The sequence below is a fragment of the Vigna unguiculata genome, chromosome 5 (genome assembly GCF_037176805.1).
Source record: "Vigna unguiculata cultivar grain cowpea cultivar isolate G323 ecotype 2 chromosome 5, ASM3717680v1, whole genome shotgun sequence".
In the NCBI taxonomy this organism is placed as follows: Eukaryota; Viridiplantae; Streptophyta; class Magnoliopsida; order Fabales; family Fabaceae; genus Vigna; species Vigna unguiculata.
In genome coordinates, this window is record NC_140796.1 from 13,808,571 (window position 1) to 13,825,597 (window position 17,027).

At 33.0% G+C, this 17,027-nt stretch overlaps 1 long non-coding RNA gene and 1 pseudogene across 4 annotated transcripts; both read left to right on the forward strand.

The window, feature by feature from the left end:
* The first annotated feature begins 8,761 nt into the window (after positions 1-8,761).
* LOC146886098 (secreted RxLR effector protein 161 pseudogene) lies at positions 8,762-9,331 on the forward strand (annotated as a pseudogene).
* A 4,939-nt stretch (positions 9,332-14,270) lies between these two features.
* Positions 14,271-16,388, forward strand: LOC114185780 (uncharacterized). Of its 4 annotated transcripts, XR_003604893.2 has the most exons (5): positions 14,271-14,417; positions 14,505-14,629; positions 14,949-15,185; positions 15,310-15,941; positions 16,028-16,387. It is a non-coding gene; the product is annotated as an uncharacterized LOC114185780 (long non-coding RNA). The 4 variants fall into 4 exon arrangements; XR_003604892.2 differs by having other exon boundaries at positions 14,949-15,941; XR_003604894.2 differs by lacking the exon at positions 14,949-15,185 and having other exon boundaries at positions 16,028-16,385.
* Positions 16,389-17,027: the final 639 nt, after the last annotated feature.

The following is a 17,027-nucleotide window of genomic DNA, read 5'->3' on the forward strand; positions in this document are numbered from 1 at the left end:
AGAGTTCTTCAAATGAAACAAAAATTAATAATAATAAGTAAAAAAAAATTATATTACCTAGTAAATGAAAGATTTATGCTATTAAACACTTAAATTGAGAGTATTAAACATTTTCAGGTGAAAGGAAAATATACAATAAATAACAATATTAAAAAATAATAGAAATATTCAAATGTGAGACATAAAAAAATTTTAATTGACATACATCATTTAACATAATTACTTAAAAGGTTATGATAAGTTAAAAAATATATTGGAGATGCGAATGAGTTTCATGACAAACTAAATAATTAGAAAAAATAAAAAATAAAAAGTGTATATATATATATATATATATATATATATATATATATATATATAATGTTACTTAATTAATTGTGAATATTTTAGTAATTTCAACAAGAATGAAGATATGGAGATGGCAGGTATTATGGCAGGGATATGTACATCCCTATAACGATCCCCATACCCAATTGAAAAGTCGGGAATTCCCCATATCCATACCCATACCCAGTCAATGTGGGGATTTCCTGTCAAAACGGGGACAGGTTCGGGCAATACCCATGGGGACAGGTTTATTTGCCATCTCTAGTCGACATTGATGGGCGTCCTTGGTGGATAAGTGGAAGGAGATCCATGGAGAATGCTTAGAATGAGTTGAAATGCAGCGAAATTGGAGAAGAAGGTGAAGTGAGCTCTCAAAAATGGAGGATTGGTGAAGATGAAGAGAAGAATTGGAACTATAATATGGAAGGTGGCTAGAGGAGATGCTGGAGAAGGATAGCCAAGTGTGCTTTCAAATAAGAGTAGAAGAAGTGGGGTGCTCTTAACAACTATGCTTCTACTTTTCAAATTCAAGAGTAACCCTTACATGTGCATAGGAAGCTATCATTTATAGTAGATTAGCTTCCTTAATGCAATTCAAATTAAGCACAAATGTAACAGAGATGTAGCTTGAATAACAAGCTTGATTGGAGGCAGTGTGATGTAAGAGATGAGGTATGATGGCACCAAGTGGCATGTCACACACTCCTTGCCATTGTCACACTCTCCTTGCTTTGGTCATATTTTGCTTGCTTATCTCTACATTTAGCACATTGCCAAGGATTCTTGGTCAAGAAGGAAATAGGGCTTAGCCCAATTTTATGCACCATGTAATCACACATGTTCTAGCTTATTTATTGAAAGCAAAACCTAAACAATGACCCAATTTAAATCTAAACTATGACTTTCCATGCATCAACTCATATTTTATAGATTTCTTTAGCCCATGTGAATAAAGTGAAAAACCCATCATTGACTTGATCATCTTGTGAGAGGCCCATGTGGATCTTCTTCATCATGCTTCTAGTGATTGGGCCTCGAGGTGGGCTTGGGCTTGTTGATGCATTTGGGCTTAGGCTTGTTGAGATCACATCATCCCCTCCCTATTGAAGAGGATTTGTCCTCAAATCAAGAGGGTTCTTCAAAGCCCACAGCAATCGAAGCTTGGTTCCACTATGATATTTTCAAAATTTAGATTTGAGTCAATCAAAGCAAATCTGAATTGCAGAAAGAAACACAAAACCCGTGAATGCTAGACTGATGTAGCGCCCAAACTTAATCAAAGATACTAAGCGAGCAATAGCACCAAAAAGCATGTCTCAATCACGAAACATAACTCAATCAATGAATACAAACTACTCAAGACAAGATGCTAACATAGTCTATGCATTCACATGACCAAGCTTGAGTTTCCACATAGATATTGTGATACAAATCAGATAGCACAGTGGTGGAATGCTCATTAACTGCTTCGGTCTGAATCAAACATTGGCCAATAAATGAATTTCAGACAGCAACATATTGAATCAACAGAACACAAAAAGCAATTTGAATAGAAAAAATAAGAAAACCAGCACAAATGAAACACGAATTAGTGAAAAATCAAGCACTGCAGAACAATTTGCTAATGATCTAATAGTAAATTCAGAGCACGGAACATACACAACTCAAAATTACAAACTCAACACATGACAGAACATGCTCCAACATCTGATTGGTTTCTTGATATTGTATGAATAATGCATAATGCCTCTATATGAATATGAAGAGTTTGGTACTATATATGATATTTATGGTTTAAATTCCAAATTTTGTGATTAGTTGAGTCTAAATTATGCCATATGTGTTGCGCACATTTTTCAATTGCTGGTTATTGATGTTGGGATGTGAATTGGGCATGTTTGCTGGTGTCTGTTTGCGCAATAGTGTAAAAGTCTGTAATTCTCGCTCAAGCGAGCCAGGCTCGCCTAGGCGAGATTAGCAGAGAATCGAGTTTGTTTCTGCTCGAGCGTTTCGCTCGAGCAGAGAGTTTTGGTCTTCAGTGACAGGTCATCTCGCTTAGGCGAGTGTGCCTCACCTAAGCGAGAACTCGAGAGTGTTGGGAGCTTTTGCTTGAGCATCTCGCTCATGCGTGATGCCTTGTCTTGGATGAAAGCGCGTCTCGCTCAAGCGAAAGACCCTCGCCTAAGCGAGAATTCGATGGATGATGGGTTCTGTTTAAACCCGCCGCCTAGGCGAGGCACATTAGTTCTGGATGAAGGACCGTCTCGCCCAAGCGAGAAGGAGCTCGCTTAAGCGAGAGTTCATGGACTACTACTGTGCAACATGCTCGTTCAGGCAAGTGAGCCTAGCTTAAGCGAGATAGGCTTGGGTGTTTGGACAAAGACTTTTAGCCTAAGCAAAGAAGAGTACAAAGGGTGTATTTCAAGGCAATCAATAATGTTGTATTAGTTTGGTTATGTTTGATTCGTGATGCGTTGTCTACAAGGCTTCTAAGAGATCTCAAAGGTGGGCTTGCTGGTGTTTCTTGTGTTGTGGCTCGGAACGTATCCCTTGAGTTATGGCTTGGGATAGGGTTAAGCACGTGACATTCTCTAAGTTGTGGATCGGAATGACGTCCCTTGAGTTGTGGCTCAGGATAACGGATGAACACGAGGAACTCTTGAGTTGTGGCTCGGGTTGGCGAGTGTTGTCGGTGTGATTGTGCTGGTTGTGACTAGTATGAATGGGTCTTGATAGATTGCCCTCCTCAGTAAATAGCTGACGAGTTTGGTAGCTTGGGATGTTACGAACTATGTTCGTATTGGGAACTTCACCTGGTGTTACGATGTGTGATCCGTAGCATGGTTTCCCGCATGTGCTCTATCGGTTGTGGCCGATAGGTATGACAACAAGACATCATGAGGTACTCACAAGAAGATGTAGAACACGGTCAACATGGTTGTGGCCATGTGGAAGGAAATGATGAGATTCCTTTGATGTTTCTAGATATCAAATCATGGTTGTGGCCATGTGAGATCAAAGGGTGATTTTCCTTTGATGTGCTTATGATATCAAAATATGGTTGTGGCCATGTGGGGGGAAGGAAGGGAATTTTCTTTGGTATAATTAATTGGATATATAATTTTTTATATACATATGATTGTTTGGTATTAAGTCACCCTATCTGCTTGTGTTTGGCGATGATCGTGTACGCGGTACACGGGAGCATATGATATTGCAGGTGGTTCTGGTGAGGTATAGGCTCAGAGCGTGAGCTAGCTTGGGAATTTATCAGAGTATTAATATGTTTTGGAATAGTTGTAATAAGTTATATTATTAGACTTGGATTTTTTTATTATGAATTTTTATGTTGATTTATAGTAGAAGTTTTGAGAATATTCATTACTATTATAAAGTTTTAAATTTCTCACGTTTTTGGGAAATGATGTTTTATTAAATGAAGTTATTTATATTTTCTTTATGATATTAATTAAATCCGTAATATCCATTCGGGATGTTACAATTATAGTGGTGGCTTTATCTTAATCTCCTTCTATATTAGGTAAAGGTGTGAATGAACCTTAATTCGAAGACAAAAAGTAAAGAAGTATCTCAACCTTAGCATATATCACTAAGGCAAAAATAATTTTTTTCTTTGGCTGTGGGAGTTAATGTTTTATTTATAGTGAAATCAGTTACATCTTAAAGATAACTGGTCATCTTTTAGATATATGTTTTTACAATATATCTTTTCAGAGTTCATTTAAAATAATAACCATCAAAAAATAATAACTACCCTAAAATAATAATAATAATAATAATAATAATAATAATAATTCCCCTACAACAACTTATAATAACTATTGTATTTTGGTTTACAATAACAACTAAATATATAAACACCTAATTGAGATATGCCTTTCTGACTTGAATTGTCGCCTGATTCCTTGACCTATTGAGTACCTTGATTTATTAGAGATCCTCTGCATCCGGGAGGGCACATAACTCTCCAACTTTTGAGCTTCTATCTCTATACAATAGGAGCGAGAAAGTTGCTCTTTCAATAACTGTCGTTTGCAGTTCCCCATACTTCATCATTACTTTTTAACTAATTCTGAATAGGTCGTCTATTTTGTGAGCTCTCAGCATTACACATTTTACCTGAATAGGTCATTTGTTTGGTGAGGTATCAGCATTATATACATTTAACCTGAATAGATCGGCCGGTTGACGAGCTTTCTACATCAAGCAACTTGTAAAATCAATTACACTAAGTTAGTCGGTTGGTTGACGAGTTCTCAACATCAAGCAATTTCTAAAATCAATTAAACTGAGTAGGTCAACTAGTTGACGAACTTTGTACATCAAGTAACTTGTAAAATCAATTACACTGAGTAGGTTAAGTAGGTCAGCTGGTTGACGAGTTCTCAACATCAAATAACTAAAAATCAAGTAAACTGAATAGGTCGGCTAAATGGTGAGCTCTCAGTATCGAGCCATTTTTAAATTTTAAAATCAATTATACTAAGTAGGTCGACTAAATGGAAAGCTCTCAATATCAAACAATTTCTAAAAGTATATTGAGTAGGTTGGCTAAATGGCGAGCTCTTAGTACCAATTACGGGCCCTACCACATGTATGACAAAAGATATGTTGAGGGCTCTTCTCGCTCATAACCTTGTAGTGCTCTATATCTTTCTAGTACCTAACTTAACACCAAGCACGTAGCTTGACATCAGGTGTGTAGCTTGACATCAAGCACATAGCCCAAAATCAAGCACGTAGCTTGGCATCATCAAGCGTGTACCTTGGCATCATCAAGCATGTAGCCTAACTGTTATATTTTATATAATTTTATAATATAAAATTATTATTCTCTATGTTGTTGTTATTATGGATTAGCGTTAATAATAAATTAAGTTATTTGTTAATATTAATTATTGTATGGGTAATATATATAATTTTGGGTATTCTGATGAACGATCCGTGATGGGGTTGGATTGTTTAATAAATGGTCTGTGATGGGTTTGAATAATCAGATACATTTTGAGAGGTCCCTGGTCTCTATTGAGGGGTTATAAAACTGATACCATTAGTCAGTTTTTAAGTAACAACGTAAAACACTCTTACGTTTGAGAATACATATCAGAAAGAGAACAGTAACATCTCATACTACGTGCTTCCATGGATCCTTCATTAATTTCAGATACACAATTTTTAACTCATACTTGAATATATTGTATTATTGTATCTTATACATATTTTATTTCTATTAATTGATATCAGAGCATATAAGATACAAAATATAATTATTCTTTTGGAAAGTGTGTCATAATTTTCATAATTTTTCATTCTTACGGAATACCTTAACTTTTGATTGCATTCAAAATTTGATTAAGGAGTTTAATTATTTATTAATTATTGGTCTGATGTAGTTTAATTAATATTATCAAAGCACCAAATTTGGAACCCTAATTAGGAGTAAAATCCCCTTTCTGGAATTTCACGATCTGTGCTCGTGAGATTTTTTATTGTTTTTCAAAACCTAATATATCAATATCAATTGGTTTTTGGATAAATCAATATTCGAAATCAAAGCCCCAAATCATTGTGCATCACGTTTCAAAGCCCTAAATCAAAGCCAGGTTTCTCTCGTTTGACCACCAACCATTTTCATTTTCTCTTTCACGAGAAATGTTTGACACTGCATCCCGACGCTGCTCGATCTGCGTGGTGATGGTCTGCGTTATGCGCAGCAGCAGTGATCATCGTTTTCATCACGGAGCAGTGGTTCGCGTCGACGTTATGCTCAACAGTGGTTCGTTGTGGATGATGGTCACTTTTGGTGGCTTATGTTTCGCACCAATGGCCCACGTGCACCAGATTTATGTACATCTTTTTGAATCTTTGAAAACAATGAACACTGCATTGACTATAGGAAAAGAACCCCGTAACTACGGGAATAATAATAACAATTAATAATATAATTATATTTAATAATAATAAAATAAATAAATAAATAATTAAATTAATAATAATAATTATTATTATTATTATTTCATGCATTATATAATTTATTATATTTTTGTTAAGCATGATATAATTTTATATAATTGTTAATTCACCTATCGTGGGTACAATTGTATGAAATTTTGTGAGAACGACATAATTTAAATATTTAATTAATTAATTTGATATTACATTAATATTAATTATACCCCATCGGTATTTTATTATTAATGCATTTTACTTTTCTTGATACAATGTATTTTTTGAATTTTATTATGTCACGTATTTGTCTTGTACCCTATCGGTATTAGATTTCTTTTGACATGAGATGTGCATTGTATTTTATTATATTTTATATTTTATTATATTTCTTAATTATTATGATTCGGGACCCTTAGGCGGGATCATAGTGAATGAGAAATAATTTGATATCATAGGCATATTTTGCTGTGTATTCAGAAACATTTATTTTGTTTATTTACACAATAAGTGTGTATTAAATGTTTCTTTGTTATTTTGATACCAGCTTCTTTGCCTATGCCATTGACTTCGGTCAAAACTTTAAATGGGACAAATTTTGAGGACTGGAAAGAATTTTTGGATTTGTATCTAGTAATTACCAACATGGATTTTTCTTTGAGAGAAGCAGAACCTTCAGCTCTTACGCCTGAGTCCACTACTGTCCAGAGAGCTTCTCGTGAAAAATGGGAACACTCGAACAGGGTGTGCCTGATGGTGATGAGATATACCATGGAGAAGTCTATTCGACAGAGCATTCTAGATAATGACAATGCTAAGGATTTTATGAGATCAGTTGGTGAGAAGTTTAAAACTTTTGATAAAGCTCAAAAGGGTCAATATCTGTCACTTCTTGAGAAGACCAAATATGATGGTGTCAATGGTGTTCGTGAGCATATGATGAAGCTTGTGCACTATTATAACAAACTCAAATCTCTAAAGGTAGATCTTGGTGATAGTTACTTGATTTGGCAGGTTATGGAATCTCTTCCTTCTCAGTTTGATGTGTTGAAGACTTCTTACAACACTCAGAAGGAGGAATGGACAATTGATGAAATGATAGCTATTATTACTCCTCAGCAAAATGGAGTTGCAGAAAGGAGGAATCACACTCTTTTGGAGATGGTGAGATGTATGTTGAGTCATTCCTCTTTACCAGATTTCTTTTGGGGAGATGCTTTAAGGACTATTGTGTATATTCTTAATCAAGTACCTAACAAGTCTGTTTCAAAGACTCCTAATGAACTCATGTCTGGGAAGAAGCCAAGTTTGAGACATTTCCATGTGTGGGGTTGTAAGGCGAAGGTGAGGCCTTATAATCCTCAGTTAAAAAAACATGATCTCAAGATTGTCAGTGGGTTCTTTATTGGTTATTGTGTGGGTTCTCGTGGTAGCAGGTTTTATTGTCCTTCTCACTCTATGCGGGTTATTGAGTCTGACCATGCGATATTCTTTGAGGATGATTTGGACAGTGGGAGCAATACACCACGACCAGTCACTTTTAGAGAATACCGTGTTGTTATTCCCATGTCATCCATTTATCTTCCTGCAGATAATGTCATTTCAGTTGTCTGTGATGAAAATGAATTTGTTCCAGATCTTGTGGATGCCACATCACCTGTAGTAGATGAACAAGTTCATGATGATGTTGTTGAAGAAATTTCTTTGAGGAGATCTCAAAGAGTACGCAGGTCTTCTATATCTGATGATTATCTAGTGTATCTTCAAGAGCATGAATATGATCTAAATAATGTTGATGATCCTACTACTTTTGAAGAGGCTATCTCTAATTCTCATGGTGATGATTGGTTAAATGCTATGCCTGATGAGTTAGCTTCTATGGCCCATAATGATGTTTGGGATCTTGTGGATTTGCCACTAGGTTGTAAACCAGTTGGGTGTAAATGGGTCTTCAAGACTAAGTGTAGTCCAGATGGAAAAGTTGAAAGGTATAAAGCCAGACTTGTAGCAAAAGGCTATAGTTAGAGGGATGGCATTGATTATAAGGAGACTTTCTCACCGATCTCTACTAAGGATGCTTTTCGTGTTGTTATGGCTTTAGTAGCTCATTTTGATTTGGAGCTTCATCAAATGGATGTCAAAACAGCTTTTTTGAATGGAGATTTATTTGAAGAAGTGTATATGGTTCAACCTAATGGTTTTGCTAAAAAAGGTAAGGAGCATTTGGTTTGCAGGTTGAAGAAGTTTATTTATGGACTAAGACAAGCTTCTAGGCAATGGTATTTGAAATTTGATCAGGTGATCACTTCTTTTGGCTTCAAGGAAAAGGCCTCAGATCAATGCATTTACTTGAAGAAAAATGGGAGTCATTTCATCATTCTTGTTTTATATGTTGATGATATTCTTCTTACTAGTAGCAGTGTTGAACTTTTGATTGAGAAAATTTATACTAAATAGCCACTTTGATATGAAGGACCTTGGTGATGTTTCTGTTGCTTTGGGCATTCAAATCTCTCGTGACAGGTCACGTGGCATTCTTGGTTTGTCTCAAAGAGGATACATTGATAAAGTCCTCAAGAGGTTTAACATGCATTCTTGCTCCTCATGTGCAGCACCTGTTCAAAAAGGTGACAAACTCTCCAAATCTCAGTGTCCTCAAAATGATAATGACAAAGTTGAAATGAAAAAAGTCCCATATGCTTCCGCTGTTGGTAGTTTAATGTATGCTCAAGTTTGTACTCGTCCCGATATTGCTTTTACTGTTAATGCTTTAGGGAGATACTTGAGTGATCCAGGTTTGGATATCTGGAAAGCTGTTAAAAAGGTCTTTAGATATTTGCAGGGAACTAAGGATCATATGTTGACCTTTAAGAAGTCTGATCAACTTCAGGTCATTGGTTATTCTGATTCTGATTTTGCTGGTTGCCCTGACGACCGAAAACCTACTTCTGGCTTTATTTTTATGTTGGCAGGAGGAGCCATTTCTTGGAAGAGTGTTAAACAAACTCTTACAGCTACTTCCACTATGGATGCATAGTATGTTGCTTGTTATGAAGGTACTTGTCAAGCTGTGTGGCTTAAAAATTTGATTTCTGGCTTTCAAATTGTTGAAAGTATTTCTAGGCCACTTGTGATATATTGTGACAACACTGTTGCCGTCCATTTATCTCAAAACAACAGAAGTTCTACTCGCTCAAAGCATTTTGATATAAAATTTTTGTTTGTTAGAGAGAAAGTTTTGGATTATCAAACTCGGATTGATCATACTGCTACAGAAAATATGTTAGCAGACCCACTAACTAAAGGCTTATCTGTTGGTGTTTTTCAAAATCATGTAACTCATATGGGTGTGGTTAAGTCTTTTGATGTATTGGGTTAGTAGGAGTCTGAGATTTACACTTTATATTATTATGGTTTTCATGAGATGTAAATTTGTTAATGACGTCAGTTTTGTTACATCTTTTCTCTTTCTACATAGAGAATTTATGAACCATTTTGGGATCACATATTTATTATGTTTGTTTTTATTCTATATATTATCCATTATTTAAGAAATCTAAGCATATGGTAAGTATCCCTATCACATATTATCTTTGTGATTCATGTTTATATTTCTTAATTGGTATTTGTACTTATGTTGCAATTAATATAATTAATTAATTTATTAATGTTATCCAAGTGGGAGAATGTTATATTTTATATAATTTTATTATATAAAATTATTATTCCCTATGTTGTTATTATTATGGATTAGCATTAATAATAAATTAAGTTATTTGTTAATATTAATTATTGTATGGGTAATATATATATATATATATATATATATATATATATATATATATATATATATATATAATTTTGGGTATTCTGCTGAACGATCTGTGATGGGGTTGGATTGTTTAATAAACGGTCTGTGATGGGCTTGAATAATCAAATACATTTTGAGAGGTCCCTGATCTCTACTGAGGGGTTATAAAACTGATACCCATTAGTCAGTTTTTAAATAACAACGTAAAACACTCTTACGTTTGAGAATACCTATCAAAAAGAACAGTAGCATCTCATACTACGTGCTTCCATGAATCCTTCATTAATTCCAGATACACAATTTTAATTTTTAACTCATACTTGAATATATTGTATTATTGTATCTTATACATATTTTATTTCTATCACTAACATCATAAAGCGTGTAGCTTGGCATTATCAAGCATATAGATTGGCATTAGACACATAGCTTGATATCATCAAGCACGTAGCTTGGCATCAGGCGCATAGCCTAGCATCATCAAGCACGTAACTTGGCATCAGGTGTGTAGCCTGACATCATCAAGCATGTAGCTTGGCATCATCAAGCGCGTACCCTGAACATATGGTTTTGATTAAGCAGTTATCCTTCTACTCTTTACTAAGCCCTCGATCTCTTCATAATTCATCACTTGATTGGTTTGAGTATATTCAACCATTTTCCTAAGCTGAAGATATCAAATTTGTAGTAACAAGTGCTGAAGAGATGAATCTTACCTTGAGATCGACACTAAAAGGATAGGTCTTACACTTGCCGAGCTGTGAATCAGTCTTACATTTTGCCGAATTGTGAATTAGTCTTACATTTTGGGGAGTTTGTAAATTTCTTTCACGAGTTACTTTGACCACATTGCTTTGATGGCCTAGTTTTATAGTAAGTGAAGAACCTTGTGACACGTTTGAATTTCATTTATCCAACATTAAACCTTATTTGTAACTCAAGTGAATCCCTTTAAAAATGTATATCTCCAATTTCATCCGTAACATTTTACCTTCGTTTTCTCGTTCCTAGACACATAAACATACATATCCAAGGTTACTTGTTATCCAAGGAGCCATGATGTACCAAAAGAATGATATTGTATTTGTTGCGTCCAAGGTTTCATTCAATCTTAGTTGCAACTTCAAATAGGAGTTGTCCTGTTTTCTCCGAATTCATGACTGGATTTTCGTCTATTTCCATTTGCTTCGAAGGTTTTGTTTAGTTGAATCTCTTAAAGGAGAAAGGAATATTAACTATAACTTGTATTCTTAATCTTATTGTGCACATATGTCCTTACATAGTGGCCCAAAATCATACATACGCAAAATTTTACATAACTTGTTTTTTCAAAATTTATAGAAATAGATTTATGTGAGAAAATGTATATTGGAAATTTCAAGTGTAAGTTTTTACCATGAGTTTCAATGACCGGTACTACTCTAAAACATATATTAGTGCAGTTTTGTTATGATTATGCTTTGTGAATTTAGGAAGAAGTTTAGATATGTGAGATATTGGGTTGGTGTGGTATCTACTATGATTGTATTTGAACATATTTTTATCTTATTGAAATTCTCACTTCTCTTTTTGCACTTCTCTTTTTCCTTTAAGCCAACGGCATTCCCCATTATTAACCACCCATTTCATAGAATTATTTGTGTGTCTAAAGGAGTAATGTTTAGATGAAAAAAAGAAAATAATTGGAAGACGATAATAAAAAAGATAGTTTGTTTAAAGGAACAGAAATAAGAAAGGAAGAAAACAGATAATGTATATTTGTTTGTTTGGATAAATTGAAAAGAGTGCAAAAATATAATAATTTCTTGCATTAACGAGTGATAGTGGTGAAGTTATTGATCACATCACAGAATTTCTCTGATCCCTTTAATTAATTCTAACAAATAGCATGAGAAGCCAAGAATTTCGCCACGTATGGAGTCGAAGGTGAAATAATTTCTGCTCGGGCAAAAGGTTTTCCTGGTATCACCATCTCTGCATCCGGTACTGAACAACAATATCAAAAGCTGATATTTTAAATTTGTTGAAGGATAATGATAACAATGGCCAACCTTTTGGGGTGATTTACAATTAAACATAGGCCAAAGCTGTGATGACTTTATTTCTGACCATATGTTGGAAATTGTTAAACACTCACTAGCCCTAATTTGTAGTTTTGGTGATCCGTCAACTCAATTTTTGGTTTTTTCTTATTTATTTAATAATGTAACTTTTTTGAAAAATTAAAAATTAACATATAATTTTAAATTTTAAATTAATTATTGTATTTATTTTGTATACTGTGATTTATTAGTTAAAATACTTATGCTAATTCAATCTAATTTGACAAATAAAAAATAAGTAAACTAATAATTTGAATACAAAAATATTTCAAATATTTAAATAAACAACAACTGAAATTAATTTTTGTTAGTGTATATATGGGATAATTCATCATTTTCTTACTTATTGTCAAAAAGTAAGTTATGAATCAGAAAATAAAAATTTACAATCTTTATTCTTTTTCAAAATGTTGATGAATATTTGAATGTAGATTAACTAATCATTTTCCTATAAACTTTATAGTTACAAAGAACAAATTAACTGATCATTATATTTTATAAATTTCATAGAAGCAATAACTTTTGGATAACAATGAAAAATTCTAGACTTAAATATGAACAATTATAGGAGATATCTTAATACAAATGTCATGCACATTTAATGTCTGAGTCAAGATTTTTTTAGTGTAGATCTTTTGGTGTTATTTTTTTATTGAAGATTAATGTAGATATTTTAAATTTTTTTAATATATTTTAAAATATTAAAATTAATAAATATATTTTAAGACATGTTAAAAAGAACAACATCCATTAGATGAATCAAAATTCATTTGATGGTATCTACACGAGTTCTTGAGCTCCAACATATAATTGGTAAAATCTCTTCATATACCAAATGCTTTGTTGGTCATCCAAACTTTATGCCATACTCATCCCACTCACTTTATACTGCTACACAGTCATCTCCAGAAACTATGTAGCAGTCCTCAATTTTTACATTTGTGCAAGAGTCTAATACCAAAATAACAAGTAATAAAGTTGAGTTATGTGTAAAACTTCTTTTAACCACATTTTAAAACTAAGAAATGGAAAATGATTTATAAACTCCAAAATTGTGTATTGACACCTAATAACAAAAATAACAGGTTTACAAGAAATTGAGATTCTTTATTCAGTTTTTTGGTAATGTAGCATTAAAAATACATTACATTTATTGATAATATATTTTAAAATTTCAAAATGCGTGATCATTAAAACTTCAAATAATAAACATATAAAATCCAAATTAATAAAAAGAATAAAAAGATATAAACCGATTTAAATTATTAATGATAATGTTGTTAATAATTTGAAGTACTTTTATAAGTTCCGAAATTCTATTCTCCTCTTTCATGTATATAATTATTGCATATATTCAAGAGTAGTTTTGTTAAAATGTTAATTAGTGTGATTGAAAAAAAAAATTATAGGGAAAATAATGTAAAAGGGAAAAAGGAAAAAATTCCAAAGACATGCAGTAAAAATAGATATAATAATTTTGAATTCTCACAATTTTTACAAAATATTTTAAGCAGAGTTGTTTTCTTTCTTTGAAAACATTGCTTTTCCCGCTTTAAGTTTATGTTTGGCTTAAATTCTAAAAATTGACTCTATATAAAATTTACTATTTTTTTTTTTTGTGTGGAGAAATTGAGTCTTAATATTATACTAATCACGGGAGAAAATATAATTGAAAATTTAACTTTTAAGTTTACCTAGCATATCAATAGAAATGTCTTATCTTTTCACATAAATGTTTTTCTAATATTTTTCCATTTTATTTTATCTAATTATAATAAAGTAAAGTATTTATTATTAATGGTGAAATAATTTCCATTCAACCTATTTTTATTTATAAATTTAACTTAAATTTAAAAGTAGCCAAATAATATAGAAAAAAAAACAGGTTAATATTAACACACATTTGAAATATAAAATATAATTAAATTGTATAAATGAAAATAAATTGAAATTAATTGGACATTCAAAAATAAGATTAAAATTTAAGTAACATATTTTATTACAAATGAAATGTAAAGCAAGAACACGTATAAGGTTAAAAAAATAATTAGAATCATACAATAATATATAAATCACCAAATTAATACTCATTCTCCGCTACCAGTGGTTTCCTCCTCCGTCGTCGACGTCGATACCTTGCTGGCCACGAAAGGCGAATCAACCACCAAGCTACGACCTCAGCGACGACAAAGGCCGACCACCACGAACAGGTTCATTCCTAACTCGTCTTTTGCTTCCCTAACACTCTGATTTGTAGCCCTAATCCTAATTTTGATTTCCCCTCATTGGAGTCGAAGGTATCTGCCATTGGTGTTTGTGTGATCCAACCCCCAATTTCGAGCCATTCTGTGGTTGGTGTTGCTGTGATTTATCCCATTTAGATTTCATAGCTGTTGCCGGAAAAGGCTTCTCTGGATTAGAGGTGACCATATAGAGCCTTTCATTTTATTTTAATGAACAATTGTTTTGGTAGTAAATTGTTGTAATTATTTGCTGCAAATTTAATTGAGATGTTTCTGGGCTGCCATGTATTTGTGTTGTGTTGCTGTTTTGAGCTCACAGTGTAGCGGTCTGTTTTCAGCACATTGCTGTTAGTGAGTTACCACACCACACCACACACATTCTTTTGCTGGGCTGTTTTTAGTTTCATAGTCATTTACAAAGAGATATGAAATCTTACAAATTCCTTTCATATCAGTGTATAGATTGTCATTTTACATTTTTTTGATTTGTTTTGGCAGATGATTAGAAAAAATCTGACAGATGTGCCTAGACAGGATGTGTTAAACTATTATGGGGCTGTGAAAGCTGGTTGATTCAGCTGTTTAGAGATTGTTGTATGAGACTATATGCCAATTATAATGATTTTGTCAATTGGCATTGAACCAAAACTCTGGCCACTCAAATAAAATTTGTCTTGTCTTAGTGTAGAATCATGTGTTTATCAGAGCAAGACATTCTTTTGACCTCTAATGAAGGTTGTTCCTATTGTTCTTATCTACAAACTATTCATTTTGTAATTGTATACATCATCCTGGAAGAACTCCATTTGATTTTGTTGTGTTAGTTATTGAACATACAAGGCTTTATCCATTATTCTAGGCTTGAAAGAAAGAAGAGAGACTTTAATTCTGTAGAGAAGAGAATGGACTCCATTGTCAATGTGGCAGTGGAAGAGATATGTAGTGGAATTGAAGATGGAATCACTCTTGCAGCCTTATGGGTCAAACTTCAAGGCTCACCCACTCTTTCATCCTCCAATCTCCATTTGAACCGCACCGTCAAAAGAGCCATATGGAGGAACCTCCTTTGCATTCCGGGTCTTCGTTTTGAACCACAACCATCTTCTTCGGAATTGGAGGATGCTGAGAAGGTCAATATAAAGATTTTTCCTCAATTGAGCCTTGTTGACAAAGGTTTGAGTTTGAAATTACTAAATTCAACTCCCCAGAAGAGGAGGAGGAGGAGGATGCAAATGGAACCACATTTCAAACAGATGTTCTAAAGGATTATTCACCTCAAATGAAAGCTATTTGTGACAAACTTGCAAAAGCCAATGGCAAGGTTCATTTTCATTCAGTTCTCTTTTAAGTTACCTTCCACTGCAGCTAATACACTCATTTATGCTCGCGTTTTTATTGCGATATATTTCTTCAAGGTTCTTCTTGTGTCGGATATTAAAAATGATCTTGGTTACTGTGGATCGCGTCCAAGACAAAAGGGCTTGGAGACAAGTATGTTTTCTCTGACTTTGAACTTACCAAATTATGATTATGTCTTCTGCTATTTCTAGATTCCCTTATTGCTCTTGTGTGACCAGATTTCTCAAAGGTTGAAAGCAGATGATATTGTGGAGCAGTTTGATGCTAAGGTGAATGGCAGGGTTGGTTAGTTTACACTGTATCATTACTTTTATGTCTCATTTTGATGATTTTTTAGTCTCTGCAATGTCTCTCTTGGAAAGCATTGCAAATCATCTTCTTCTTATGGAGAGGAAATTCAACTTATCAAGTAAAGATTTGTTTATTAGTGCTGCGTCTCCTTGATGATTCCATAAATTTGAATATTATTGCCTTTTCACTTCAAATATATTGGGTGTTAAATGTAAACAGATATGTATTCTTAGTTATAACTTGTATTCTTAATCTTATTGTGCTCGCATGTCCTTATATATGAAAAATGTTACGTAACTTGTTTTTCAAAATTTATAGAAATAGATTTATATCTTGGCATTGTACGGTAAGAATGTGAGAAAGTATATATCGGAAATTCAAAGTATAAGATTAAGTGTTTCATTAGATAGAGGTGAAAAAATTAATTATTATATAAAAAGGAAGATTTATAAATGGGTTACATATATGTTTTTTTGTCCTTATACTTTGATACAAAATTGAACCTGATTCTGATACTAAAATGATACTATCCTTATTAGAAAGATGATAATCTTTTCTATCTTTGAATATATTGGATGATATCGGTCTATAGGTAAGTTTAATTTTGTTTTAAATTCTTAAAATTTTAGAGTGAATTTGTTTTTTATCTCTTCATTAAAATTAAAATATTTTATTTATTTTACCCTAAAAAGATGAGATGAAATGGGTTGATAAAAGGAATAATAAGGAGCGTGGTTCTTGGGAATCTCCTCTAATTCAATAGGGATAGTTTATTAGGCACCCGCTTTTAACAAAAGAAAATAATTAGGGAGGATTTATCATACAAGGTCATGTTTGTGATAATTCCAATGAAGAACTAAAATTAATTTCTATTTTCTTTCACTAAATTTTTAAATAAAGACATTTTCATTTGTATTTTTTTCTTTT